This window comes from Erpetoichthys calabaricus, chromosome 4 (genome assembly GCF_900747795.2).
Source record: "Erpetoichthys calabaricus chromosome 4, fErpCal1.3, whole genome shotgun sequence".
In the NCBI taxonomy this organism is placed as follows: Eukaryota; Metazoa; Chordata; class Cladistia; order Polypteriformes; family Polypteridae; genus Erpetoichthys; species Erpetoichthys calabaricus.
In genome coordinates this window covers 309,064,672-309,086,062 of record NC_041397.2, presented here as the reverse complement: position 1 = coordinate 309,086,062, position 21,391 = coordinate 309,064,672, and the positions used below count along the sequence as shown (strand labels likewise).

Below are 21,391 nucleotides of genomic sequence, written 5' to 3'. Positions count from 1 at the left end.
CCCCCCCCCCATCCTTGACTCCCTAAGAAGACAAGAAAAAACTACCCTTGTAGGGAAAAAAGGCAGAAATCTTGGGAAAGGCAATTCAGAAAGAAACCCCCCTTCCAGGTATGTTGGGTGTGCAGAGGGTGTCAAAAATGGAGTGAATACAACACAATACACAGAACAGAACACAAGTAATCCTCATCACAGAGCTTGACGGCCAGTCCATCAAGGCCACCTCAGGAATACAATACAACATTACTGTATAATAGTACAACAGTAATAGTGCAAATTATAAGAATAAATTATATCACTCACTAAATACAGAACTCTGTTCACATATGAGGACACAGATTTGTTCAGAGTCCAGGAGACCTCGGCCAACAACCTGCCTACCCCCTATTGGCCATTCCACAGCTGAGTCAGTATTGGGCTGGCCAATCAAATGAGAGGACCCTTCTACCACATGATTCCAGTTGTCCTTTATGAGAGAAGACTTTCCACAGGCGGCAAACAACTTGAAATTAGAGCTTGTGCCACATGAGGATACTGAGAAGAGAAACAGAATAGGTGAGCATTAGTAACAGTTTATATATAACTGTCATATTACTTATTTTTAGTACTAATGACTAAAAACAGAGATGTGGTACGCACAGTTAATCATCAGCTCTAGTCAGGGTGTGCTAAACTGAAGTAGTGAGTCTAGGCAGCTCTTATAGTAACAGGAAGACCATTCCATAGCTTTGGGGCCCTGTAACTAAAAGCTCGACCTCCCACTGTTATTTTATTAATCCTTGGAATCATAAGCAGATCAGCACCTTGAGCTCTTAACATGCGTTCAGGTTTGTAAGTAGTCATAAATTTAGATAATAAGCAGGGCCTCAGCCATTTAAGGCTTTATATGTTAAAAGGAGGATTTTGAAATCTGCCCTAAACTTAACTGGGAGCCAGTGTAAGGATTTAAGAACTGGAGTTATGTGTTCGTATTTTGTAGTTCTTGTAATAATTCTTGTAAGCAGTATTTTGGATTAACTGAAAGCTGTATAAAGAACAATTTGAACATCCTGTGAACACCGCATTGCAGTTGTCATTCCTACTAGGAATAAATAAATTAATTAATTTCTCACTATCTAGCATATTTAGAAAATACATTTTTAAGACAAAAAAAACATGTTTTGGGTAGTGCTTTAAATGACATGCTATTGTGAAAGATAATGTCTAGATTGCAGTATGATTCAGTAAAACTGATGGTGATTCCAAGTGAATTAGATAATGACACAATATTGTTCCGATCAGTATTGTTACCGCCGAAGCATAAGGCGAGATCAAGCACGGGTAAAACACGTGTCAAAAGAAATCTCTCAGTCCAAAAGTTCGTTTTAAAATTATTTAGTGAAAGTTAAAGGTAAAAAATCCACACAAGAATAAAAGAAAAAATAGTTACACACAAAGAATAAAAGGTAAAACTCTCTAAACTTAGCTTTTCTTGAGAAACTTTAGTTATTTCTGTACTTAAAGATTCTTAGCTTCTTCTTCTGTACGCTTTAAACCTACGGCTTTGCGCTTAAATAAGCACGAGTTACTTCACAAACTCAAGTGGCCCATAGCCCCGTTAACAAGAGCACGTGTCCAGGAACCAGAGGCGTGACCACAGGGGGGCTGGGGTGGGCACTGCCCCCCCAGAGATAAGCCGTGCCCCCACTGCAAAATGCTTTGTCTGTCCAATGAAAACTCTGGAGAAGAATAACACTTGATTTTCAAAACTGTGTTGCTTTCCAATTGTCCCATTTGAATTTGGGGCGTATCCGTCAGTGCCTCCTCCACTAGACAGTCATCGTGCTGCTCACAGTTCACTTCGCCGTACATTTTGCAGCACGTTTTGAACCTGTTGACCGCATTCTTTAATTAAAATAGCGTATACGTTCCATTCTTCTTTTATTTTCTGGTTGGTAACACCAAAGTCTATGCATAGGTAGCTTATTAAAAAGCAGACATCTTCAACCTCTATCCCTCCGCAAGCTGCTGGCTCCGTGGTTGAGCCCAGCACTGCTGCTACCAACACGGAGCACAGCGCACCCACGTCGGGAACTGAAACTCCAAAAGTTGTAGATAAGCCTACACAATCCTCCAGCTCTGCACCCGTGTCGGGTACTCCAAACCTCTGCCTTCAACAAAATATACAGTCCGGTCTGCCTGACTTAAATATTTTAATTAATTAAAATTTTAATTTTAATTAATTATCCCAAGCGCACATTCGGAAAGACACTCAGATGTTTTAGTGCAAGCTGGTATCAGTCTCGACCATGGCTTGAATATTCTGTTGTCCGTGATGGCAGCTTTTGCTTTGCCTGCCATAAATTTAGTATTTCCAATTCGGACCGCGAGGACATATTTACCAAAAAAAAAAAAGCTGTAGAAAAAGACGGTGGCGGCTTCCACAAACACGCATCTAGTATCCTGCAAGTCAGAGCCATGTCTGTATCATAGCACTCATCATTGGTGTGTCTTCAGCTGCATGCGAAAGCTCTTTCTCTACTTTAAACCACATTCTCACTCCACTCCGCCGAACAATGCTGCATTCAAGGAAGAGAAATGTAGTCATTCTGGCACATGAGAAAAACATCACAGAAAATCTAGACATGAATGAATTTATTTCAGAATTTGCCAAGAGTAACCGCAGACTGGTCCTGTAGATAATATCCAGGTTAAACGCTGGAAACTGATGTCCTATAGCCTCCCATGACTACAATAAGCCACGTTTCTGTTCTTGCTCTCATATGTTGTATACATTTGACTTTATTGATATTTACCTTGTTGATGTAGTTCTATATTTGTTCACAAAAAATAATAATACCAGTTCCATTGCCTATGTTAATTTTATTGAACAATAGGTTATGATTTATGCCACAATTTTTGCTTTTATATGTTATATAAAATATGTTGTTATTAGTCCTGCGGTGGGTTGGCACCCTGCCCAGGATTGGTTCCTGCCTTGTGCCCTGTGTTGGCTGGGATTGGCTCCAGCAGACCCCCGTGACCCTGTGTTCGGATTCAGCGGGTTGGAAAATGGATGGATGGATGTTGTTATTATTATTTGACCCCCCTGCAAAAATGGGGATGGATGGATATTTTTTGCCCCCCCAGACAAACCAAATGCCCACCCACACATGATGTTCTGGTCACACCTCTGCCAAGCACGGTCATGGTTTAAAACCGTATGCCTCTACACCTTACACATGGCAAGGCTGTCACTAACTGAAGAATAATGTTTACTCAAAGCTGTTAGAAATGGCAAGAATATACCAACACAATTCTACTTATGGGGGTTTTAGGAACCTCCCATAGATTATGCATTGTCATCTAGTATAATATTTATGAATCTTATATAACTAGGAAAATGGCTCTTACCAGTATCATTCACTCCAATAATTAAAATCTCTGTTTTATCGGTGTTTAAAGACAAGTAGTTCTCATCCATCCATATCTTTAATTCACTAACACATCTAATCAAAGACAACATTGGAGAAACATCATTTAGTCTAAAAGAAAGGTATAACTGGGTGTCATCTGCATATGAGTGAAAATTAACATGATGTTTTCTAATTAGAGATCCCAGCAGAAGCATGTAAGTAAAACAGTAAAGGCCCCAGTACTGATCCATGCGGGACACCATATTTAACTTCTGTGTATAATGTCGGAGTACTGTCAGCACATTTCTGTACGTACTGGTAAAGATTTGATAAATAAGAACTAAACCAGGTAAGAACATTGTCTGCAAGCCCAATGTCAGTTTTCAGCCTGTGTAGTAAAACAGAATGGTCAGTGGTATCAAATTCTGCGCTCAAGTCTAACAACATAATTACAATGAAATTTCCTTCATCAGAGGATAGCAGAATGTCGTTTGCAACACGTTAGTGCTGCTTCTTTCTCAAATAAATTGTGATGTGTAAGGTGGGACTGAAGCTGATTGGTGACACCTTTTTCAAATAAAAAGGGTAAATTTGAAATGGGTCTATAATTATTAAGTGTATGTAGGTCTAGTTCTAACTCTTTAAGTATTATTTTATTGAATGACACTTTTAGTGCATCAGGTACTGTGCCATGCAATAACGAGCTATTGATAATGTTAAGAATAGACGCTGCAAGAACATCCATTGTGCTTTTAACTAGTTTTTGTTGGCACTGGATCTAGGGAGCAAGGTGTAGGTTTCATTTTAGAAATTAAAGTTAAGACTCCCTGTTCTGTTACAAGATTAAGATTTCTAAAGAGTCGAATGCAAGGTGAGGTAGGGTCTGACAAGCTAGTATGAGGTTTGCACAGTGATGCTCTGATCTGAGATCTTATAGTTATGATTTTCTGACTAAAGAAGTTCATAAATTCTGAACTGCTAATGTCTGTTTGTGTGTTGCACTGTAGCTCTGAATTCCCATTTGTTAAATTAGCTACATTCGAAACAATATATGAGGATTTGTATTATTGTTATCTATTATTTTAGACTAGTAGTCTGAGCAAGCTTTTTTATACTCTTTAACACTCTCTGTCCATCTAATTTGAGAGCCTGAGTGCTCTCATTAAACCAGGGTGAGTTTCTATGTGCTTTAATTATGTTTATTTTAAGTGGAGCCTCTGGGTCCAAAGCCTCTCTCAAGGTCTTATTATAATTTGATTTTAGCTGATCTCAATTGTTTCCCACCATTACACTTGATTTATTCAAAATATCTATAGATTTTGAAGCAGAGTCTCAATCGAGATGTCACACTGTCTTTGTCTATGTAGTGATCAGAAATAATTTAACGGAATAATATTTAAATTTTGAATTTCAATTAGGTGAGTTATAATTAAATCTAAGGTGTGGTTATGATTATGAGTTGGACCATTGATAATCTTTCAAAATCCTACTGAATTTAACAAATAAGTAAAACATTTGCTAAAAGTATCAGTTTCCACATCAAAGTGTACATAAAATATGGACTGCTAATGTTTGTTGGTATTTTGCACTGCAGTTCAGAATTCCCATCTGTTAAATTCTAAACAGTACACAAGGATTATTCTTAATATCTATTATTTTAGAATAGTAGTGTGAGCAGGCCTTGAGCTTTGTTATATTTTTAACACTCTATGAACATGCAATTCAAAAGACCCGCAACTTTGTTGTTCTTCATCTACACTCCAGTTTTCGACACACTAATTTAAAAGTTCAAGTGTTCTCATTAAACCAGGGTGGGTTTCTATGTGCTTTGATCGCTGTTGTTTTAAGGGGAGCCACTGCGTCCAAAGCCGCTCACAAGGTCATATTATAATGTGATGTTACCTGATCTTAATTGTTTTCAATGATTACACTTGACTTACTCAAAATACCTATACATTTTAAATAAGAATTACAATCGAGATGTCAAAGTGTGTTTGTTTTCATTTGTGAGTGCATTGGTAAGGGCAAAAAAAATCAAACATATTTAAGTAGTGATTAGAAATATTTTCATTTAATAGAGCAAAATGTAAATTTTTTTTGAGTTATAATTAAATCGCAGGGTTTTTAAGTTCAAAATCTGACAAAATCCTAACAAATAAGTAACATGTTTGCTAAAACTGTCAGTTTCCATGTCAATGTGTTCATTAAAATCCCCCATCAACACTACATGATCATAATTTATAGCCAAGTTAGATAAAAAGATGCCAAATTCAGTCATGAACAATGAATATGTAAACTCACACTGCAGTTTTGCTGCCTCAAAGGATGTGAATTCGCCTAAGTTTTTAGAAATTTTTTGCATTTTGCTATAATGAATTATTTCAAGGCCATATATCCATCTGGTGACGCCTCAGCTAATGGAAGAGTGTCAGATTTACTAAGCTGCGTTTCAGTGAGAAGACACAGATCAGCTTTTGTACTTAATAAAATATCATTTAGCAAAGCAGCTTTACTTCCAAGAGAGGGAATGTTTAATAAGCAGCATTTACAACTGCATAGATATTTCTGAACTGGTGATATATTTCTTGTTTTAATTTGAATTAAGTTGCTATTACAGGTGCACCAGTTGGAGGATCTGGTTTTATTTCTTGGTTTAATTATACACCTTATTTTTTGGTTTTCAAGTAATTTAAGGTTTGCATAAAGACAACATTTATAAGATGCCCCACAACAGGGATTATGGGAGATGCAGAAGGGCAGGCTCCACCCACCATCATACCCGCTCCTCCCTTAATTCAGTGAGGAATGATCTACCCTATGGAGTCCCGATCACTCGTTCCTGCGAGGGGCTACTGACCACTCTGCCTGTTCTTCCTGAAACAGGTTCAGGCACCCGATACTGCTCTCACTCACTGTTCTGTTGTTAGCCTCCATTTTCTTTTTTTTCTTACCTTCGCATCTCAGTTCCCTTTTGAAACTTTGTGGAATGCAGTCATGGCCTCAGCGCCGATAAGGGAATAGGTCAGTCCCACAAGTGCACATGTGGATGCGGGATCGCCTACCCTCCACTTCTGCTGCTGGACCCACTCCGCCACGCTAGGGTGTTCAGTAATCCATATTTGGTCTGCTCTATAACATTTTTTATATTATTTCTGAACTATTGAGTTAATAATTATTGCTTTTCTCCAAATTTACTTCAGTTTCTCTAAATACTACACTTAGTTTCACAGTAAAATTAGCACTATATGCTAAGTAATACTTAAAAAATACATGTCTACTGCAGTAGTGAGGTCATCAGAGTCAGATTTTGTTTATTTCATGCATATAATGTACTGTACACTTTATCATTCTTAAGGGTGAAGCCTCATACAAGAGCTAGTGGGCTTTATGAATAAATATATTATGATTATACAGGAGATCTCGTGGCACAGTAAATCACCAAGTTATCATTTTAGTCCCCAGCACATTTAGACTGACGTGAGCAGTAAAGGACTTTGGAATGGTGTTCACTATATAAAATTAGTTAAAAAATCTAGTTTTCTTCTTTTTCACTATGAAAGATTTTATGTAAAAGATAAATATGCAATATGAGTCTGTATTAGAATTAGTAAGTCAGTGTCAGTATGCTATGAGCTGTGGGCCGTGGCCAACCCCGGACGAAACAACCTCTCGGGTTTGGAGCGATCCACTCACTCCGAAATGTTCCAATGCAAGATGAGAAAGGTGGAAGGCTTGTCTTAATTGAGTTGGATGAGAAGAAGGAAAAGAAGCCCAAACTTTGTTAAGGAAAACAAGTGCACGAGCGACAGCTAGACCATAAGTAAAATTCAGATGTTCACCTTGCTAACAACGGGAGCTGACTGATCACCAGTTTCCCAGCAGGAATAACTTTGCTAGTAAAAACCTCAAAGACAAAACCTTCAGTACTGCCCGCAAGCAGAACACGAAAACAAGGTAAAGAGAAGGAAGAAAGAAGGAAGAAGAAAGAAAAGCATACTTAAACATCCTCCGCATGTCGGAGACAGCTGACTAGGAAAGGCATCCACATATTTTGATTCCAAGCACTTTTAATCGTAACTTAGTAGTTAGAAGAAAGCCAGCTAATGCAGAGTTTAAGGGAATGGGCCATGTATGGTTTGTAAAGTGGGTAGTTAGTTGTTTAAGTAATAGCCATGATTGTTGGCGATTCTCCACGAAGACAATAAGAGGGGTAAGATTGGGTCACATGAAAGAAAAAGAAACCCTGAGCTAATGTATTATTGTGTTGGTGTCACTGTAACTGAAGCATAATAAGCTTGTGAAGGAGACAGTTTAGCTGTTGTACGTTTCTTCCTAAATCCATTTAGAAAGTGCAGAGCAGCATCTATCTCACACAAACAAACTGATTATGGGAGGTAAGCCAGTGTAGACTGGCTGTGAGCAAACAAATGAAAATGTAATAAGTAACTAAAGAACTTATCTGTCTTAACCACATGAACTAAAAGATCAGTGTACTGGCTTGGCAGGAAACAGATACCTAATTTTCAAACCAGAGGAATCATGCAAAAGGTCAAACAAAACAAATGAAATATAAACTGTAACAGAAAGAGATGACAACGATAATCAGTTGGGGTGCAACACCGTCCACCTTGTATAATTGGTTGCAGCAAAATAAAATAAAAAACATTCAATTATTGCAGACCCGTCTCAGCAGACATGAGTTCAAAACAGAATTGTCCCAAGATGGCGTTTTTGGCCTATCTGACAGGAACAGGCGGGTGCAGGTGGATGGTAACTGGAAGTGACGTCAGAGGTGTTCTAGCCGTCAATCAACCAATCTGTAAAGGACGGAAGACAGAAAGGCATTACATTAGGGCACAGAGCCAACCCCTGCAGTAGCGGTAGAACTGCAGTCACTAGAGCCCTTCAGCTGTCCCCTACACACACACACGAGTGACAAAACAAAGTATCTGAAACCCAGACGACTGGCAAAAATCAGGCAAGAAGTCAAAATGAAGCAAGATTAAGATAAATAGCCAAGAGAGTTTTTTTGGAGTTTTAAAGGATTTATCCGCAGATCGGATAAAGTTTGGTGGACGCAATAACCTTTTATCCTGTCACACTGATGATCTCGAGGTCACAACCACCAAAGACCACTTCCCTAGGAACATGGGGCGTGACCCTAACAACAGCTATTCAAAATGGCATCTAACAAGAAACAAAGCAATTTGACCAAGACAATCAGAATTCATAAGTTATGTGCCTTTTTCTATAAAAGGGAAAGGGTTCGGCAATCATAATTTTATGTTACGTGTTGTTTGATATTGTCCTTCGTTTATATATCACACACACACACACACACACATATAAATATATATATATATATTGCATAGTTTTTTACTGTCAAATAATACAAAGAGTACGCAACACGTGTTTCAATCTCATTTGGGCTCATCAGGCGTACACACTCTACTGCTCCCCTCTCTGGGAAAGTGAAAAGTGTTCCACTTGTTCATTCTTCACTTTATTTCTTTGTAAGTTTGCTCCAAGTCAAGAGTATGTCATTTGTAGGGCTGCTTTATATGAGATAGGACTCAAATCTCACCGAGGTCTCTCATTTTTTTATGCCTCATCTTGGTTATTCACTCTCATCACAAACATGTGCACATTAGGTTGATGCAAACCAAGGTTATTATAGTTCATGAAAACTAAAATCAAAACTGAAACTCTTATTAAAAAAACATTTTCGTAAACTGAAATAAAATAATTAACAAAACCAAAATAAAAAACTAAAACTAAACAAAACTATTAAAGTAGTTGGAATGACTAACTGAAACAAAATAATAAGTTACTAAAAATAATTTCAGTTTTTGAATGAATATTCTTGCTGTTAGTTGTTAACCCTTATAACTTTTAACTCTAAAGCTGAAAGTCATCCACCACGAGCCGCCCGCACATATTCATCCAGTGTACGGCAACTGGTGATGGAGGGCAGATGTTCACACAGCATTTGCAGTGACAGAGGGAGTTGAATATGCGAGTAGAGTGTGTGGAATAGAAAGCAATTTATGTGCCACCATTCTTTGCACTTGTTGTATATCAAGATGTAATTCAAACGCCTGAAATTGGAACACGCTGGTCAACAAAAACTTTACCGTATGGACAGAAAAATCACGAGTGAGTAACATTTCAGTTTATTTCTCAAATGCCTGCATTTTGTTGATAGTAATTCACCTGCCATTTTGCACACTAACTATAGAGAAAGTACAGAAATCATGAACAAAATTTCAAAATCGAGATTTTGATGTTTTAGACCTCCCCAAGTCCGAAAATACCCTTTTTTTAACTATGTATGTGTGTGTGTTTGTGTGTAAACACGATAACTCACAAACGCAACTAGATAGATGGATGAAATTTACCATGTGTTTTCTACACCAAAATTGTAGATCTGTATTAACTTTTGGGCCAAATCCATCAACCAGAAGTGGTACTTTACCTGAACACATATTCAATTATTTTTTTATTCATGCAGCTACAAAGTCCAATTTATTCAGCTTTACTTTTATAATAATTGTTCAATACATTATTAATTTAATTTGATTTGTTGTTGATGCTTCTTTAATGTACATAATATAATCATTGTCTTGCGGTTTGGTCCTCAAATATCCATCCCCATATCCAAGTACATGACAAAGTCTAGAGGAGACCACTCCCGATTTTTGAAAATAAAACAGCACTGATCGAGAGACTGACAAGGTCATTATACAAGATCATCATATTGTTGCTGACCAATCACTTTTGCTTTAAAAATGTTGTTTAACAAAGAAACGATACAAATGAAGCGATTGTAAAATTCCTGAGTTGGCAACGTCTCTACTGAACTACAGGTAAGTAGGGAAGGAGAGTCTGCCAAGTGACGAAAAGCTAAACATACTAAAGTGTTTTTGTATTTATGCTATATTTATTAATGTCTCTTTTTTAGTTAATATTCACAGCTCAAAATGCCTGATATTATGAAAATAACCCAGTAGCAGAATTATGTTTTAAAGACATAGATAAACAGGTTTAGATGATGTATATATTGCTCTTGATCTCATTTTGTGCCTGTCCATACTCTTATTACCTGCTCTTGCTCTGCTCATTATGGGTTTACTGTTCTTATGGTGGGCTACCGCAACCTGCTTTCTTTTTTCTTCAGTTATATTCTTGAATAAAAGTGCACTTGTTCTGTTATACTTATACTTGTGAAAGTGTTTATTTGATATTTGGACTTCAGGCTTCACATCAGTCATTCTCAGTCACACACACCACTCACATCCATGTCCACAGTTATCCCAGTCTCGTTCGCGCACAAGTTCTGACACAGTTTTATATACAATCATCAGATTCAAATGTTAACAGTTCCCACACACAACTGCTGACTCCCAATCAAGAGCTTCTGGGTTCGATGCTAGCAGTTTCTCAAGTTTACCATTTTGAGTAGAGAGCTGCTGTTATTGTTAATATTATACAATAAAAACATACATTTGATTTACGTCTGTAACAACCGCTGTAAATTTATAGTGCTTGTCAAAGTTAGCGTTCACGTTCGCCCCGATCTGACACTGCTGTTTTCAAATAAAGACGCGCTATAACAGAGGTGAACTCAGATCGGAGAAAACAGAAGGCCTCCCCGCAAGAAATGTCGACTCACATAAAAGAACAACGCAGCTGCACCAGGCGTAAAGGCAGAAGTCCGGCGTCATCCTGGCAATCACCTGTCCTTCAAAGAAACAGCACGGCATACAGAGCTCGCCAACGCTACACCGTCCAGATCTAAACACTAGCGTGGTGTATGTGCCCCCAAAAAAGTCTAACTGCATTCTCACACTAAAGTGTCAGCAAGTATTTTTCGTGGTATTACACGTGTAATTTGTGAGCATGCCCTTGACGATCAAACAGAGGAAGCTCAACAGTTCACTTGTGACTTTATGCTGTAGGAAGATAAGTAAATAAATCAGCTTGCATATTATTTATTTGGATCAATTAGAGACTCGCTATAGCTTTTTTCTATCCCCTTAGCTGTTTTTATACACTGTATATTATATAATAACAGTTATAAAGACACTTGTTCATGTTAATTGCAGTCTCAATTGTTAAAAATAATATTTTAAAAGGAGCATCCCACATGAAAATACAACGATCTGACTGACTGTGCATACCACTTTATATGGTTAAAAAGAAAAAAAAATAACACTTTCTTTTCAGCGGGGAATCGAACTCAGGTGTCTAAGGCGCAACAGGCCTGCTGCACACTGATTGGCTGAGCAGTCTGTGTCAACTATCCGCGACTTAGTATGTATCGTGATCGTGATTTAGAGAGAATAAAAGTGAAAAAAAGGTAACTTTTACAAGTCCTATAAATATACACCGTGTGTTACAGATGCAAACCAAGTGTATGTGTGTACTGTATAATACTGTATTAACAATAAGAGCAGCTCATTACTGAAAACAGCACATACAGGAGGAAGTCGGGATCGAACCGGGGACTCTCTTGATTACACCGGGGACGTTTGATTACAACTCAGCAAAACTTACCACTACTCTACAGAAACTGTTGTTTCTTCTTTAAACTTTTGTGAAAGTGTTAACTTGATCTTTGGACTTCAGGCTTCATATATTATATAGTTTATGTCTACATTTTGTCATTTACTACTAAAATATGAAAAATGTTTCTGTTTTAGCAATGTGTTCACACAAATTACTGTAGAAATGGAACACACATGAAATGCGTGTATTCCAAATAACGATATATTATTTCCACTCTAAAACTCCAGCAGTTCAGTCACTCCCAGATAATCAAACAAGGCATGAGCTGGGAAAACTTAGTGAACGTTCTGCGATGGTGGGGGACGGAATAGCCGGCTGCTTGCTGGCTCGTCTTAATCGGCACATTTAGAAGACAAAAGAGAGGTGAGAACGGTTTTAAGGTGGGCCGGATCTATGAGTTTTTTCGTAGACTCTGGTAATTCTAGTGTTAAAGAGGTAGGGCAAGCTGTTCCCAAAAGACATAAATGAAACCAGGTGAAAAGCCATTGATGCCTGAGGCTTTGCCTTTATTCATAGTGCCCAGATTTTCTCTTAGCTCCTCCATATCTGAAAGATGGGGCAAATTCAGAGACTCTAGAAAAGATGAGGAGACTGGGGCTAGACTCAGTCCTGATAGTACAGAGAGCCTGGAACTTACTGGGTTTACCCAAAGAGGCATAATAGCAAGCCCTAGAATGATGGAGCTGAAATACTAGTTCTTGTAAGAAGACTGAATTTATCTGAGCCCTAACAGTTGCAATTTTAATTTTTTATCTAGTTAGTGGGGGCAAGAAAAACAGTAATCAATTTCAGCAGTGTTGTTATTTTTTCAGCATTTAAGACATGATTAAAAAGAAATGGAAACGTCTTGGAAACAGCCTTTTGTAGCCTCCCTCAGGAGTCCAGGATCCTCCACTGAGCCAACTGGGAGCGTAGTCTAGGTAGGAAAGACCCTTGATACTGAGTGGGTGCATAAATGCTTATAAACATAATTTTCTATTCTTCAAACTCTGTGCATACTGTAGGTAACAACAATGGCCGTTATCATCACCACCCACTGCAGTAACCTTCACCTGTACATTCTTTCTAATGAGAATAAGTACTCCAAAGTTTTCAGTAGAAGCAGACAGGGAAGCAGTGATCCGGTAATTTCTAGTTTTTCAGCGTCTAATGTTGATCGCCGTGAAGTGAGTTTCCTGCACTAAAGCAATGTCAACATAGGGATTGTGTAAAATATTGAGGCAGAGATCACATATCACATATCGATCAGATTACTAGGACTGCATTTTTTCACTAAAGGAATATAGCAAAAGTCAGACCTCTTATGGCTTTACAAAACACTGACAAATTCACACTTTTGTTTTTCATCGACTAAATTACTGTAATGCACTCCTAACAGGACTACCTAAGAAAGACATCAATTGGTTACAGTTAGAGCAGCATGCAGCAACAAGATTATCTTAACTAGACAAAGAAAATCTGAGCACATCACACCAGTCTCAGCGTCGTTACATTGGTTACCCATGTGATTTAGACTTGACTTTAAAATACTACTAATGGTTTGTAAAGCCTTAAATAATCTCGCTCTGTCCTATATTTTGGAATGCTTGTTTCATTAAACTCCAAGTCGTAACCTTAGATCTTCAACTGAAGGTCTGCTTATAATTCCAAGAGTCTACCTTATAAGAAGTGTTGAGGCAACCTTTTGCTGTTATGCACCTAAAATTTGGAATATTTTACCAAAAGACATTCTCTAGGCTAATACTGTAGAATAATATAAAAATTGTTAAAAATCAACGATTTTAAAATGTCTTTTTGTAGACTATATGGGCATTGAATTATCACTCTCCTCTGGGTTCTGCAATCCATACTTATCTTTAATATTCTCTGCTGTCTTTTCTGGTCCTTCTGTGGTAGCAATCTACGCCACCAACAGCTGATCAATGCACCATGCTGCCCCCTGTGTTTATGGATTGAATGGTGGGTGTCCCATATGTCTACATGACCATCATCATCAAAGTCTTCCATGTAAAGCTTGAAAACCATGAGGTCTAATTTAGGACATCTGTGTTAGGTAGAATGCCCAGTGGGGTCTTTTGGCCTTGGAGCCCCTGCAGATTTTGTTTTTTTCTCGAGTCTAAGTGGAGTTTTTTTGTTTGCTTGTTTTTTCTGTCCTCCTGGCCATCCGACCTTTCCTTTTCTTTGTTACACACTGTATAATGCTATTGCCTAGTCTTGTTTGTTTATGTTTTATATTAACTTCCTTTTTATTTCATCTTGTAAAGCACTTTGAGCTACATTGTTTGTATGAAAACGTACTATAGAAATAAATGTTGTTGTTGTGTTGTTAGGGTGTGAGAGGAACAATACTCCAGAGGCAGGTCACTCCTGTTGAGCACCAAGAGCAGGAGCGGCTGAGGGCTGCAATGATCATCCTATAGATGCCATTGAACCGTGGTTTGGTTTAACAGTACAACAGAGTCAGGCTTTCGACATCTTAGCGGGTTCTGGCCAATGTGGCTGGGACGATGGCCTAGAAGGGTTGACTTCATTCACTGGATTCTCACCCCAGCTGAGGATGGTAAGTAGGTATAGTAAAAGTTAGAGAGACACACTGGAGATGGAGGGCAGAGAAGATAAGGTTCCCGATTCTGACTGTGTTTCAGTCATTGTTAGGATCGTATTTATTGTAACTTATTTTTTGTTCAATTTTAAACATAAGCACTAGTTTATTTATTTGAAGAATTGTGTTTCACTTTTACAGACACTGTTTGCGAATGAAAGCATTTTGCACTTTTGCACCAACTTTGTTGTGTCTGTCCTCATTGTCCTAGTCCATCGTCGATGTCCCAGGAAGTGGGTGATGCCAAAGCTGTGGGCACCCGTGAAGCAACAAACGCAATACTCAGCTGCTCACTTCCACTCATACTGGTCGTTTATGAATTGCTAAAGGAAACTCCATATAGAATTACCAGACTCCAAGTGCTTTGTGGAGCAGGACCATGCTTCAAGTCATTATTTCAAAAGATGTAGACTAATCTTGAGTTTCAGTTTGATTTCTGCATGACCATCCATCCGTCCGTCCTTTAATCCATCCATCCAATTTCTATACCTGCTCATTTAAAACAGGGCCATGGGGAAGCTGGTCCCCATCCTGGCAATCATCAGAAACATTTGTTAAGTGTAACGAAACAATTCCAACAAATGTTGTACTCTATATCTTATTACACTAATCATCTGGGAGAAACTTGCTGTGCTGACTCCATTACCACACGCGACACTGCAACTACAAACATTCACCATTCTTTCTTTTTATTGTTTCAGGTTAAAGATGGAATCTACAGCGATGCACAATGAAACCGTCTTTGTGTCGGAGTTTGTGCTGCACTGTGAAGTCACATCACAAATTCAAAGCTTCACAGTTGTTGCCTTGGCTATCATTTATCTGGTGACCCTTGTTGGAAACAGTTTGGTCCTCCTGGTAATAATCCTGAACCATCAACTCCACACTCCCATGTTTGTCTTGATTGCTATCCTGGCTGTTATAGACTTGCTAAACAACACTAACCTCATCCCTAAAATGATGGCTCTTCTTCTCTTTGACACTTCTCCAGTACCATACCACGCCTGCGTGCTTCAGATGTATGTGATCTTTCATCTTGAGATAGTTGAATGCTTTCTTTTAGGTCTTATGGCATGTGACCGCTATATCGCTGTGATTCACCCTTTAAGATACCCTCAGCTTGTAAATGGCCGAACCGTGTGGTTAGCAATCTTATTATGCAATGTTCTCTGTTGCGTGCCAATGACAGTATATATGATATTTGTCCCTGAACTTTCTTTTTGTCGCACTAATGTCCTACCTAATTGTTTCTGCGAATATGCCACTATGGTTCATGCTTCTTGCAATGAAAAGGCTAAATACTTAGGTTTTCTGTCAACAAATGCAACCGCAATTGGTTCGGGAACTTTGGTAATAATCCTCTTTTCGTATGGCAAGATTGCCCACGCAGCCCTGAAGATTTCATCATCTGAAAGCAAGGGAAAGGTCTTCGACGTGGTCGTCACACACCTGCTCGTGGTGTTGCTCTTCTATTTGCCATTGATGATAGCTTTCATTTTACCCGGAATAGGAGTAAACCTGTCAACCGAAGCCTACAACACTTTGATTACTATCGCTGCAATTGTCCCCCCGATGATCAATCCCATCATCTACAGTTTTAGGAACATGGAAATGAAAAATGCAATAAAGAAACTTTTCACTGGGAAGAGAACAACTCAACAGCTGTAAATGCTGTGGGAAAGGAAGGAGCAGTTAAATTGAATGTGAATTTCAAAATGATCTCATGAACAGGAACACCTCATTGTGGTGAGGACTATTACTAAAGATCTTCAAATTTTATTACATTATAGGCATTATGGGGTGAATCAAAATTATGTTAACACTTGGATGGCAGAAACAATTTTTTCACAAAACATACTTCATATGTGCAAAATGATTTACAGGAATGTCTCAACCTGTAAGCCATTATGTTCAAAACACAAAAACCAATGAGCAACAGTACTATTTAAAGCCCAGACACAAATTTCGCATGGAATAGATGATACCACAGTCCATATTCTGTCCTTCAGGTCATTGATATCATGAACTTTCCGCTCCTTCACCATACCCCATAACCAGAAACTACAGGGTTTCAAATCAAGGGGAGTGTGGAGGACATGGCAATGGTCCACCACAACCTATCTATTGACCCAGAAAGGTGTGGTTGTCATAAAAATAATCCATTAGTGTTAACATCATTTTGTCTCACCCTGTATTTTAAAATTCTCTGCTCTATTAATCAACAATCTGTTTGTTAGATATAAGTGGATGTTTGTGATTATTTTATATGTACTGTATTATTCCTGCACTAAATAAACTTCCACTCATCACAATGTAAAACAGACTGGCATTGTCGATTTTTCTACATCTACTGTTGTGAAACGCCTTACCAGGAACACAAGTCCTTGGCCTATGTAGCTGCTACCAGACACACTTAATGGCAGGTTTATCTTGACTGGGCCTCTCTACCTTATCTGATAAAATGACCAATCGCCAAGTGGCTGTCCAGAGATGGCTCTTTGAGGAACCATCTGTATTCCCAACCTTATGCAAAGGGACATAACTAGTCCATTGGCAGCCCTGACGGTAGAAAATTTATAGTCAACCATAAAGTATGGGCTCATGTGACTTTAAAAAACCATTGGCAAGATGTCTGTTCTTTCCTTTAAAAACCTTTACAAACCTCAAATCTGTGCTTATTCTCTCAAGCTCACTGTTCCAAAGCAGTACCCCATAACCTACAGGGTGTGGTCTTAACAAGGTTTGGAGCGATCCACTCACTCTGAAATGTTCCAATGCAGGATGAGAAAGGTGGAAGGCTTGTCTTAATTGAGTTGGATGAGAAGGAGGAAAAGAAGCCCAAACTTTATTAAGAAAAACAAGTGCACGAGCAACAGCTAGAATATAAGTAAAATTCAGATGTTCACCTTGCTAACAACGGGAGCTGACTGATCACCAGTTTCCCAGCAGGAATAACTTTGCTAGTAAAAACATCAATGACAAAACCTTCAGTACTGCCCGCAACCAGAACATGAAAACAAGGTAAAGAGAAGGAAGAAGAAAGAAAAGCATACTTAAACATCCTCCGCATGTCGGAGACAGCTGACTAGGAAAGGCATCCACATATTTTGATTCCAAGCACTTTTAATTGTAACTTAGTAGTTAGAAGAAAGCCAGCTAATGCAGAGTTTATGGGAATGGGCCATGTATGGTTTGCAAAGTGTGTAGCTAGTTGTTTAAGTAATAGCCATGATTGTTGGCGATTCTCCACAAAGACAATAAGAGGGGTAAGACTGGGTCACGTGAAAGAAAAAGAAACCCTGAGCTAATGTATTACTGTGTTGGTGTCACTGTAACTGAAGCATAATAAGCTTGTGAAGGAGACAGTCTAGCTGTTGTACATTTCTTCCTAAATCCATTTAGAAAGTGCAGAGCAGCATCTTGCGCACACAAACAAACTGATTATGGGAGGTAAGCCAGTGTAGACTGGCTATGAACAAACAAATGAAAATGTAATAACTAACTAAAGAACGTATCTGTCTTAACTGCATGAACTAAAAGATCAGTGTACTGGCTTGGCAGGAAACAGATAACTAATTTTCTGAGTCAAACCAGAGAATCATGTGAAAAGCCAAACAAAACAAATGAAATATAAACTGTAACAGAAAGAGATGACAACGATAATCAGTTGGGGTGCAACACTGTCCACCTTGTATAATTGGTTGCAGCAAAATAAAATAAAAAACATTCAATTATTGCAGACCTGTCTCTGCAGACACGAGTTCAAAACAGAGCTGTCCCAAGATGGCGTTTTTGGCCTATCTGACAGGAAGAGGCGGGTGCAGGTGGATGGTAACTGGAAGTGACATCAGAGTTGTTCTAGCCGTCAATCAACCAATCTGTAAAGGACGGAAGACAGAAAGGCATTACATTAGGGCACAGAGCCAACCCCTGCAGCAGCGGTAGAACTGCAGTCACTAGAGCCCTTCACCTGTCCCCTACACACACGAGTGACAAAACAAAGTATCTGAAACCCAGACGACTGACAAAAATCAGGCAAGAAGTCAAAATGAAGCAAGATGAAGATAAATAGCCAAGAGAGTTTTTTGGGGTTTTAAAGGATTTATCCACAAATCGGATAAAGTTTGGTGGACACAATAACCTTTTATCCTGTCACACTGATGATCTCGAGGTCACAACCACCAAAGACCACTTCCCTAGAAACATGGGGCGTGACCCTAACAACAGTTATGCAAAATGGCATCTAACAAGAAACAAAGCAATTTGACTAATACAATCAGAATTCATAAGTTATGTGCCTTTTTCTATAAAAGGGAAAGGGTTCAGCAATCATAATTTTATGTTACGTGTTGTTTGATATTGTCCTCCGTTTATATATATCACACACACACACACACACACACACATATATATATATTGTATAGTTTTTTACTGTCAAATAATTCAAAGAGTATGTGACACGTGTTTCGACCTCATTTGGGCTCATCAGGCGTATACACTCTACTGCTCCCCTCTCTGGGATCGAACCTCGGACATCAGCGTCAGAGATGAAGCCCCTTTACGCTGCACCACGGCGTGTGGTTCATTTATTTGACAGCCTGTAGGTCCGGAGTAATTACATTCATTGCCTTTGTAGCCTGAGTCTCGACGACCTGAATTGTTTGGGTGGTTATCTACCAGGTAACGCTTGTGGTTGGTCTGCCATTCAGCAAACATCCGCCACGGTGCCCTCTTCAGTTGCGAGAAGTAGATCATGGAATGTTGCATAGTTTTTTTACCGTCAAATAATGCAAAGAGTACGCGACATGTGTTTCGCCCTCATTCGGGGTCATCAGGAGTACACACTCTACTGCTTCCCTCTCGGGGATCAAACCACAAGTGTTACCTGGTAGGTAACCACCCACACAATTCAGGTCGTCGAGACTCAGACTACGAATGCAATGAATATATATATATATATACAGTATATATATATATATATATATATATATATATATATATATATATATATATATATATATCTCACAGAGCTGCCAGCTTTGCCTAGCCTTGTAGAGCAGAGAGATAATTGCATCCTCCACTACATTCTTTGAACCCCTGCGGTAGGTCCAGGTGGTTTACTACAACAGGACTCATATAGTCCAAGAACAGGCTCTCAAAGGTTTTCATGATGTGAGACGTAAGTGCTACTGGTCTGCAGTCATCAGATGAAGAGGCGCCTGCCTTCTTTGGATCAGGAACAATGCAGAATGTTTTTCCTGGATGATAGTGACAGACTAAACAGGTGACAGAGGGCGCCACAAAGTTGGTCAACACAGGCCTTCAGAACTCAAGGACTGATTCCATCTTGTCCCACAGTTCAGTTGTCTCCTTACTTGGTCTTTAAGTTATGGACAGGCCACACTGATGGTCAAAGGTGGACTCATGATGGGCCATTCCAGTTTGTGTGGTAGGAGGTGTTGATGCAGTAGGGATGGTGTTGGAGGGGACTTTTCTTTTTGTAAGAAGGTGGTAGCGGGAGGGATATCTATTAAAGAAATTGGTTCAGGGCGCTAGCTTTCTCCCCTAACTTACCAAACTGGTCCATTTTTCAAGCTGATGCAACGGCTCAGGCAGAAGATTTTAAACTTGTGCCTGTCTGTTTCACTATCTGTTCATCTGACTCCAGGTTTGAAAAGCGACATGCAGACAAGCACAATATCTAAAGATTTTTGAGACCCACCATGGACTTTCAATGATACAAATGAGCGGCATTGCTCTAGCGCGCCTTTACTCATGAATGCGTTTCGACGAGTTCATCAGCACCTTACATAGAAGTCCTTGTGGACCTGACTGCCTCTTTGTTTTGTCTAAATTCTATTCTAGACAGTCTACAGAGAACAGCAACTGGTCTCCTGTCTCCTAAGACTCCATGCCTTATGATGTTTGTGACAAGATCTCTGGAGGAAAATATAGAAAGCTTCTATGACATGTAAATATAAATGAGGGCTGGTGATTTTACGTTTATCATCAGTACAAATATTACATATACATAAAGAGAAAAGTTTGATGAAGGCTGGTTTTCAATATAAGACACAACATCAGAAATAAATACAGGAACAAAGCTTTAGTCATATATGTGGACTGTCAGGTAACGTCTGCGGTAAAGAAAGTCAGAAGGAAGAGAGCTGTTCCCATTTTGGAAGAGTCTCGTTTTGAAGGTACTAAACATTAAATTAGGGAATCCAAAAAACTCAAAGGTGAGCTCATAATTTATGACTTCTAGAAAATATTCAGCTTGTTCATTCTTCATTGCATTTCTTTGTAAGGTTCAGAGTGTGTGATTGTGTGATCTGTAGGGCTGCTTTATAGGAGATGGGGCTCAAATCTCACTTGCACATTGGTGAGCCATGGAGTTTGCTTTATTTCGACATTATGTCTCTCCATTTGTGTTATTAGCATGATGTCGTTGTTGCCTGGCGCCATTTGCTGTACACAGGTCTTTCATAGCAAGTGGCAAAATAATTTAAAAGTGCATGCATGCGCCATCTAGTGGCTGTGATTGAGCATGAGCAGAGCAGACAGTTCCATGCACACATACATAGAGCTCTTTCAATTTTATATTTGTCTAATTGGTGAGCTTCCAGGCTGTGCTGTCAGGATAGACTCCACCTAGGAGGGCTTAAAGAAATACCATCTTATGTTACTATCAATTCTGGGCACCCATCTAAAATTGTACATAACGGTTCCTGAATTGACTTTTTAAAATTTTTGACCTCGTTGGAGTGGCTCAGGCTCAGAATTCTTTGTAGTTAAGCGTAAACCAAACTCACACTCGGGGTGACATGTT

At 38.9% G+C, this 21,391-nt stretch overlaps 1 protein-coding gene across 4 annotated transcripts in view; it reads left to right on the top strand.

Annotated features, from left to right (window-relative positions):
- The window catches only part of LOC114641309 (olfactory receptor 10A2-like), a 342,696-nt gene that overhangs the window by 241,773 nt on the left and 79,532 nt on the right, over positions 1-21,391 (top strand). For 3 of the 4 annotated variants that reach the window (XM_051925914.1, XM_051925916.1, XM_051925915.1), the window contains exon 3: positions 14,321-14,520. The exons of the other annotated variant lie outside the window; for it this stretch is intronic. The gene's annotated coding sequence lies outside the window, so the exon portion shown is untranslated. The remainder of the gene's footprint in view (positions 1-14,320; positions 14,521-21,391) is intronic. 4 annotated transcript variants of the gene reach the window in all.